Here is a 10,000-nt window from a genome sequence, read left to right as displayed (position 1 = left end):
TCTGGTGGGAGTGATGACCAGTTGATCCAGGGCATTTGAGTTTATAAATTCTAGGAAATGTTGGGCAAGGGAGTTAGTACTTGAGTAGTTCTCCCAGTTAATGTTTGGGTAATTGAAATCACCCAATATTAGGATGTTTGGTAGGACCTTTATGTTTCCCAGTGTTTTCAGAAATGCAGAATGGGGGTCCTGGGACATGGTGGGTGATCTGTAGCAAGCTACAATTTGAATTGCAGTTTTGTCCATTGTTAGTTGCACGTGGATGATCTCTGAAGCATCGTGCTGTGCCACTAACCTGGAGGTGTCGGTATCCTTGATGATTAATTATACGCCCCCACCTTTTGTTTTTCGGTCCGGGTTCTGTGGCTGAAATGTATGGTGTGAGTTGTAGCCTGGTAGAGCTGGGGTGCTCTCTGGAGCCTTAAACCAGGTTTCTGTTACTGCACATATATCAATTTTCTACATACTGAGGAGTGCTTTGAGTGCATGCATTTTGAGGATTAGACTTCTGGCATTGAGTAGCATTACCCTCAGTTTTTGTTCCTTGTGGTATTTATGGTGGTGGGTTTGTCTTTTGACCCTTGCCTAAAAAAGGCACTATGGGGGTGGCAAGAGCCTTGGCCAGTATTCAAAGCCTAAGGGTGACAGGTGCAAATCGTCTCTAGCAAAGCAGCGTAGCTTGTCAAGCATGTCATCCCAGGCAGACAGACACTGGATCCCTTTTGAATGACACCAGAAAGTTAGCCAATTGTTGAACTTGATAATTTTTTCTTTATACCATGGTATCATTCTTGGTGAGGGCAGGATTCTACTCAGGGTCAGGGTCATACCGGCCTAGGCTACGTGATCAGAGAGCTCTTCTATGTCTCTTTTCATGTAGTCCAGGGAGGTATGGCTCAGGTCATTCACACCAACATGGACAATGGCAGAGTCATATTTGTATTTGTTCTGGAGTGACCTGAGTGCTTGTGTTATGTGGCGGATCCTGGCACCCGATAGGTAGTTAACAGTAACCTTCTCCTTGTTCAGACTAGTGAGTGGGATGTCAGTGTGCCTGACTATAGAGTAACCTATTACTAGTGTGTTGGGCATGTTATTTTGCCTTAAGGGCTGTGATTGCATGTCACACTGGTTTTGTGAAGTATGTGTTTCATGGTTTGTGTTGGGGGTTGGAGGTTGCTTGGATGTTTGCTTTGGAGGTCTCTGTTGCTTTTGTAGATTTTTATTTAGAGCCTCCAAGTATGTTTTCTTGTATTTATGTGTATTTTTTGCCGGCGCTGGTTTAATGGGTCTATGTGAGACTGGTGGTGTGATGCAAGTATTTCCCTTCTCCTCTTGACTGTCTAATCCAGTCTTGGGTTGAGAGAGCTTAGCCTCCAGTTTGGCTGTATAATTGCATATCTTGCATGTATTAGTGTTTGGTGGTATATATGTGTATATATGTGTATATATATATATATATATATATATATATATATATATATATATATATAAACACATTGCAGACACTTGTATTCCATTTCATTAGGACCCCTTTCCAACTGGCTCCTATCATATTATAGATAGCGCTATTATGAATTACTTGTAAAAGTCCTGCCCTGCATTTACTAACAGCAGGAAACAAGTGTACTAGGGTACTAAACCATTGATAAGCTAGGGTCTGAAGCCGATGGAACCAAAGGGGAATGCTGTGTATTTTGATTTAAAGATTTGGAAATGGACTCAGTACAGTGCACCAGTGGTAGGACTGAGCATAATATAATGGTGTACCATTTACATTCTGCTATAATACTCTCTTCTGAAGTGGCTACCTCTGACAGAGTAGGGATCTGTGAAATGGGTATTTCTTTCCCACTGGCAGCAACACAAAGTACTACAACCCAGTGAAACCATCTGTATTGGTGCGCTGTGCAGAAATGTTTTCTGAGTCCTGCCTTCACAGAATAGTCTGGTCATGGAATCATGTAATTTGTTCTCTTAACTTTCTTCAAAAAAGGCAAAGAGTGAAAGCAAAATACTTTCAGAAATTGTAGTGACAAAGTTAAGACTGTCATAAAGCTCTGGTCCAGGGTTTTTAGGTTTTCAGTATTCTCAGTAAATTATCTACAAATCCAACCTACAACTTACATTATCCTTTATAGCATGCATTTTACCATCTGTCATCCAACTATAAGTTTGCGGTAGGATTTTCTGATCATCTTCATATGCCTTGATACTATCCAACCCCTAATCAATAGCTGGAAAACGAAAGCTGTATTTTCTGGTTTTGTATCACCTGCGAAAAATGCAAGCCCCCCACTGCACTATTTTGTGATTATACATCATTGCAAAATGTCTTCTGCTTTTTGAAGATGTGGGAATATGTATGGAACCCTTGTATGACCATAAAATGACAGCTTTCTCATATTAGTAAAAATCAGTTAAGCTTCAAGTATACAACTTTTCTGCTTTGAGGTTTTCATTCTCATTCCACATGTTGACTAGTGATTTTCACTAAGCTACATTTTCTTAGATAGTAACCCTAACCCCACCTTTGTGTGGAAAATAAGAAACTCTTTGATGCGGTTTGTAAAGAGTTAGGTTTCTCCCCACTAAAGAAAAAAATGACCTAGATCTGTGGCTACTAATAAGGTGTGTGTGCTTGTGTGTGTGTGTGTGTGTGTGTGTGTGTGTGTGTGTGTGTGTGTGTGTGTGTGTGTGTGTGTGTGTCACAGACAAACTACAGTGGCAGGGCTAGCCACCCTTCAATGTGAACATTTGCTCAAGGTGATTGTCACTGTTGAAGGGTGGATGCACCAAAATCCACTTGAGAAACTGCTGTGGTTCCTCACCAAAAAATAAATAAATAACTTGGGCAAAAGTTCCCAAAGTTACCCTGTGCATCTAAAATCCTTGCCACTATTTTATGTCTCTTACATACTCCTTTGTAATGATCTATGCCTGTCCTGCAAAACTGAGTCTTGCTTGACTTACTGCAGCCCTGTAAGACTAGTAATAACACAAATACAACATCACATCACATTAAGTTATGTTGCAACATAAGTAACACATGTTGGTATAACAGATTGCTCTCCTAATACCCACCTGTGGAAATAACTCCCAGTTTTGTAAAGGGAATCACTTACATCACTAGATTCAAATCCAGCAGATGTAAGAATGAGAAATTGTCAATTGTTCACCATACCTGGACCCATATCTCTTATAGAAAGGGGGAACAAGTATTTGGGTATACCAGAGGGAGTGCAGTGGCTAGGATTCAAATTGCTTAACCATCTATTGTCTATTAACACCTATGAACCTATGAACATTCCTAGTTACGGATGAAAACACCTCCTCATACTGCTTTTAAAGTCCTGCTCCACTTGGGGCAGGGTGAGACTAGAGGTATTTGCTTCACTTTACCACGTTTGTTAAAGAAAGAAGGTGAGTTGTCAGTGGGCTTCACTTTAAATCTCCTCCTGCTTAACTCTACTTGCAGTCTGACCCACCCCTTCTCCTAACCATCTGTTCATTACCATTCTCTTAGCTTAATGACTGACTTGAGAATGTCCTGGCAATTCCTGGCTAACATGTCCCAGTTAGAATTACTGGCACTAGCAAACGTCAGGGATGAAAGGACAATATCGTCTGTGATATAAACTTTTTGTGCTTGATAGATATCCATACCATCACGTGAATTAATGTATGTAACCTGCTCATTCCATTATTACTTGTTAGACAATCAGAGCACTAAGACAACAAAGCACATAATATGCCTGTTTTTATCAATGGCTATTTATATTTTCTGCAAGAACATTGAATTGCATTTATTTTATTTACTTTATATCTGTTAATGGGGTATGTGGGTTGGTCACCTGACCTATATCTGCCACAACCTGTGAGGAGTATGTCATTACTGTTTGTTTCAACTGTAATCGTATTACATGCAGACAGACCTTAACCAGATATATGCCACATACAAACAGAATCTGCAACAATATAGCTTACTATTTAATATTTTACAGCACTCTGTGCAGAACACTGATGCATATAATATAGTTTTATTTTAAAAAGCTACAGTATGCCATCATAATAGATAAGGGTTACAGAATTTTCAGTTTAAGTTTATAGTAATTTGTTATTGTTCAAAGCTGCAATTCATCATCTTGACAGACAAAGGTTACAATATTTTCAATACACATTTCTAATAAATGTTCTATTGTCATAGCTACAATGTATTACAATTGATGAACATTACATTGGCATTAAACTTCACCATCTTCTTCTTATGCCCATAATGCCAATTTGCCCAGACTATAATGGAGTTATTTTCAGGCTTCAGTATGCAGTACTGGTATAGTGACCTTTGTGTCATCTGTAAATTTATGCAGATTATAAGTCTTTTGACACTGGCATAGTTAACATTAACATAAACATGAAGCCTTGATCCACACCTTAAGATATGCACCAAGGTTAAGATAAAATGTATTTGATATTTTTGATCTTCATATAAAAGGTGTGATTATATACACATATGTTACCCAGCTCATTATAAGTGGATTGATTTACTTGCTTTCATTAGAATAATAATAATAAAATGTGGTATGCTTTCAATAACCACAGGATGCACAGGATGGCACATATCCAGAGCATCTATAATTGTAGTATAGTACTGAAGCAGGTCAGTTATGCATTAACCACCAGCTGTAAAGACACAATAGTATAGGTTATTTTTTGTCATGTAAGTTAAATGGCATCAGTTTTAATATGATATTTTCAAAGATTTTGCAAATTATAGTGGTAGGGCTAATAGGCCAGTAGCAAACTGGATAAAAATAATGCCCTCCTTTTAAAGGCTGGAGCAACTAATGTAGTTTCCTCACTTGTGGTACTAAGCCTGAGTATACGGATTTTCAAAACAATGTTGCCAAAATATATGCTCAGCATACCTCTCAACCTCTTCATGCAAGAAATCTGGACAAAACCTGACAAAATGGGGGACAAAGCCCCAAAAATAGGGACATATTTTAAATATTGCTCTTACAAACTTAGAAAGTTGCTAGAGTAACAGGGTTTGTTTTAACATACATATTCTGAAGGATGTGAAGTCTGAAACTCAAATGTATGTCAATACTTTGTGACTTCAGTCCTCAGATCACCCAGGTGATTTGCCAGAAACCCCCACATTTTATGAGGAACAGACCAAAATATGAGCCAAAAATCTGGATGTTCTGCAAAATTCTGGATAGTTGAAAGGTATGTTGCTCAGTTTGTTTTGGCTGTTTTCCAAAAACTTCCAGGAGAGGTCATGGGTCACTCTTGCTATGTGATGCTAAAAACAGAAAAAAGCTCAAAACGTTTATGAAGTAGACTCCCAAGTGAGTTTTTTGTGGTGTCAGGAACAGAACTTTATGACCTATATGATGTACATTAACTCATTAACCCCCACTCTTGTCTACACTCACATAAGATGGTTCTTACAAATTTCAGTTCAGTTCCATACAAATGCTGCTAAACCAAATGCTATTCCGTAATATTACCAAATGCTATAACATGATATTAACAGATTCATTCCTGGGGGTTGGGGATTGTCATAATTGTTAAAGTGTTTTCCTTGCAGACACAAAGTACAGGGTTTATTTCTTAAATGAGATAATTAGCTATGGCTAAAATGACCTACTAAGGCAGTTAGCCTAGAGCTAACTTATAGACATGTGCATATATTTAAGATAAAAGAACACACTGGTTTATGTTTGTGCTGCTCATCTTCACATTACATTTGTATTACTGTTGTCTAATGAAATGTTTATCGATTGAGCTTTTATCCCTAGGTCCTTAGTATGAGTAAGGCCAGGTCATGCTTACTCAACCTGATGGATTTTTTGAAAAGGTCACCAAAGCAAAGGATGAAGCCAAAATGGTATACACCACATACCTCAATCTGGCTAACTAATTCAACAAAATTTCCCACTCAGGCATAGTAGAAAAGCTAAATAAACTGAAAATAACCCCCTATATTGCTTGTTGGATTGCCAGGTGGCTCACAGATAGGATTCAAATAATCAAAAAAGGGGAAGTTACCTCCACAATGAGAATAGTCACAAATGGAGTTCCCAAGAGTTCTGTGCTAGGGCCTCTCCTGTTTGGCATCTGTATTTCTGACAGAAAAGACAATACTAATGGGGACTGTCTGCTAAGTTTGCAGATGACTGCAGGCTAGGAGATCACTGAATCCCCAAATGACATAGCCATGCTGCAAGAAGGTTTATCTCAAATAAATAACTGGTGCCAAAATCATGGTCTGAAACTAAATGCCAAAAAAATGTATTTTGTATCCTTTCAGAAGTCATCTACCCTAGGGAACTACCACATTTTAATACACCCTTAAAAGTTTAACTAGTTGTTTGGGATTTGGAAACTTATGTGGATGGTGACCTAACTTTTGATCAACATGTGTCTGTTGTTGTAAGAAAGTAATTTTATATTGTACAGCTTATAAACAAAGGGATTGTATCTAGATCTAAGGATGTCATTGCCTCCTATACTTGGCCCTCATTAGGGCAGCCATTGAATATAATGCCCCCTTTGGCTTGTATCTGCCCAGACATATGTGACAACTGGAACACCCAGAGGTACCTTACTAAAAGGATACAAGGCCTAAACAACATGTTCTACATGGACCAACGTAAAACCTTGTCAGCATATTTACTATCCTACAGACTGCTAAGAGGAGACCTGTGCCTGGTATACAAGGTATCCTCTGAGCTACTAGTGATGGATTTACTGTACATCTGCAAGTGAAATGGCATCAGAAATACTCAGCCTATGAATCTAAACCTATTTTGCAACATCAGCAGAATGGTTTGGAGTGGCAGGTATATTTTGCACAGGATACCATTGCTATGGAACAGACCCACATCCACATAAAAAAGTTCATCCCTGTCTATTTTAAAGCATGACTTAGATCTATGGATGAGAAACAGAAACTTTCCCCTAGGACTGCTCCCATGAACAGATGCTTCTCTTAAATGCTTTATCTCATGCATGGGGTCCCCTCAAATTATCTATGGTAAGATCCCAATTATTTTTATTAAGGATAATATATTATTATCAATCATGGGATGGGTAAGGCCAATGTTATAGAGTTATTTTGAGCACCAAAATGGAAACTGGCAAGGCTTAAAATGTCCAACAAGGGCAGCTAGCCTAGTACATACAGATACCCATGAATCTATAAACTTATGAGATTCACCTGGGCAGACTAACACAGTACTCATCTGTGATTAATAAGCAAACAAACAAAAAATGTATAAATAAATAATTAATTAGAATAGACTGTATAAATCCTATAAAGAGGACATAGTGCCATAAAAAGTATAACAAACAGAGCCATCCTATAAAGAGGACATAGTGCCATAAACAGTATAACAAACAGAGCCACCATCACAGTGCTAAAATGAAAGTGAAACAAGTGCTAAACAGTGCCACAGCCACCCTCACAACGCTAAAATGAAAGTGAAACAAATGCTAAATAGTGCCACAAACAGAGCCACCATCACATTGCTAAAATGAAAGTGAAACAAGTACTAAATAGAGCCACAAAGAGAGCCACCATCCGAGTGCTAAAATGAAAGTGAAACAAGTGCCATAAACTGTACCACAAACATAACACCCTCACAGTGCTAAAATGAAAGTGAAACAAGGGCTAAACAGTGCCACAAATAGAGCACCCTCACAGTGCTAAAATCACAGTGAAACAAGTGTTAAACAGTGTCACATATAGAGCCACCCTCACAGTACTAAAATGAAAGTGAAACAAGTGCTGAACAGTGCCACAAAAAGAGACACCCTCACAGTGCTAAAATCACAGTGAAACAAGTGCTAAACAGTGCCACAAATAGAGACACCATGACAGTGCTAAAATTAAAGTGAAGCAAGGGCTAAACAGTGCCACAAACAGAGCCACCCTCACAGTGCCCAAAATGAAAGTTAAACAAGGGCTAAACAGTGCCACAAACAGAGCCACCATCACAGTGCTAAAATGAAAGTGAAACAAGGGCGAAACAGTGTCACAAACAGAGCCACCCTCACAGTGCTAAAATGAAAGTGAAACAAGGGCTAAACAGTGCCACAGACAGAGCCACCAACACAATGTTAAAATGAAGGTGAAACAGGTGCTAAACAGTGACACAAATAGAGGCACCCTCACAGTGCTAAAATGAAAGTAAAACAAGTGCTAAACAGTGACACAAACAAAGGCACCCTCACAGTGCTAAAATGAAAGTGAAACAAGGGCTAAACTGTGCCACAAACAGAGTCACCATCAAAGTGCTAAAATAAAAGTGAAACAAGAGCTAAACAGTGCCACAAACAGAGCCACCATCACAGTGCTAAAATCACAGTGAAACAAGTGCTGAACAGTGCCACAAACAGAGACACCATCAAAGTGCTAAAATAAAAGTGAAACAAGAGCTAAACAGTGCCACAAACAGAGCCACCCTCACAGTGCTAAAAATCACAGCAAAACAAGTGCTAAACAGTGCTAAAGTTTATGTGTAACAAGTGCTAAACAGTGCCACAAACAGAGACACCATCACAGTGCTAAAATGAAACAGAAACAAGTGCTAAGCAGTGTCATAAACAGAGAAACTATCAAAGTGCTAACATGATATTGAAACAAGTGCAATGGTCAGAAAATGAAAGAAATAACCAGCTTTTGTTATTCTTCAACCTACACCATATACACTAAAGGTTCTGACTGCTGATTGTGCATGTAGCTGAAAAGAACATGGAGAAGCCAGACAGACTAATAAGAAAAATGAGCTACTGTCCAAATGAAGTACATATGTAGGAAGGTTTGCCATTGGCAGTGAGGCACATGGCCATGTTCTTGGTATTCTGGCTTTGAGTGGCGATACTCATTAAGAAAGTTTGTTAAGATAATATAAATTATGGCAGCCATCACTCTTTACTGGGAGCATGGTGACTGGACTGTCATCCTCCTCTGTACGTTCCAATGATTTAGAACAAAAGTGGTATGCAGATAAAAGACTACAGAAGTTGGTCTGATGTCACATGGAACCATACTTAGTGCTGAATGATGTCACTGCACATCTGCTTTATGTATGGAAGTGAGTTCAGGCTGCTGGGTACCACTACACATCTGCCCATAAAAGAGAAACTTCTTAGTGCTGTCATCACTATGTTACTGCAATACAAGTGGGTGCATGATCTCTGCTGCCTGATGACATCAAATGCAACACACAGAATCCTGTTTAATGTTGACTAACAATTTGCACATCTGCAGTTCACAGGGAATAATGCTCAATCCTGACTGATGACATTGTACATCTGCAACATACATGGCAACATTAACAGTCTAGTTGATTGCATTATATGTTAGTTGTGCACATGTGAGCATGCCCAGTGCTGTTTGATGTCATTATTCATGTAGAGCACATGTGGTACCATGTACAGTGCTGACTGATGTGATCACATTTATGCATATTTACTAACAGTCAATGTTGAATAATATTGTCACATATTTAACTTCTTCCACTACCACACAAGGGATAAATGCTTAATGCAGTTTGATGTTGCTGTATATCTATAGCACATATGGGAGTATGCTCAGTTCCTACTGGTGTCATCTGACATCTTAAACATGGATTAGAGCATGCTCAGTACTGTCTGATATAATTCTATGACTACAGTACATGCAGGAGTAAGCTTGATGCTGATTGATTGCATCATACATCTGCCAGATCAGTGAGAGGATGCATAGTGCTGGGTGATATCAGTGCATTGGCTGTCACAAACATGATCAAATTAAGTGTTTTCTAACATCTCACATCTTCTACACACATAGGATCATGTCCAGTCCTGGCCATTGTCATCCAATATCTGTCACAAACCCTGAAGCATACTAAGTACTTAATGATGTTATCACACATCTGACACACGTGAGAGTGTTCACTTTTACTATTGTCACTATATGTCTATTTAGAACAAGAGTATATTC

Source organism: Protopterus annectens, chromosome 8.part0 (assembly GCF_019279795.1).
Source record: "Protopterus annectens isolate FY-2018-M chromosome 8.part0, PAN1.0, whole genome shotgun sequence".
In the NCBI taxonomy this organism is placed as follows: domain Eukaryota; kingdom Metazoa; phylum Chordata; order Ceratodontiformes; family Protopteridae; genus Protopterus; species Protopterus annectens.
This window is presented reverse-complemented; position numbering follows the sequence as displayed.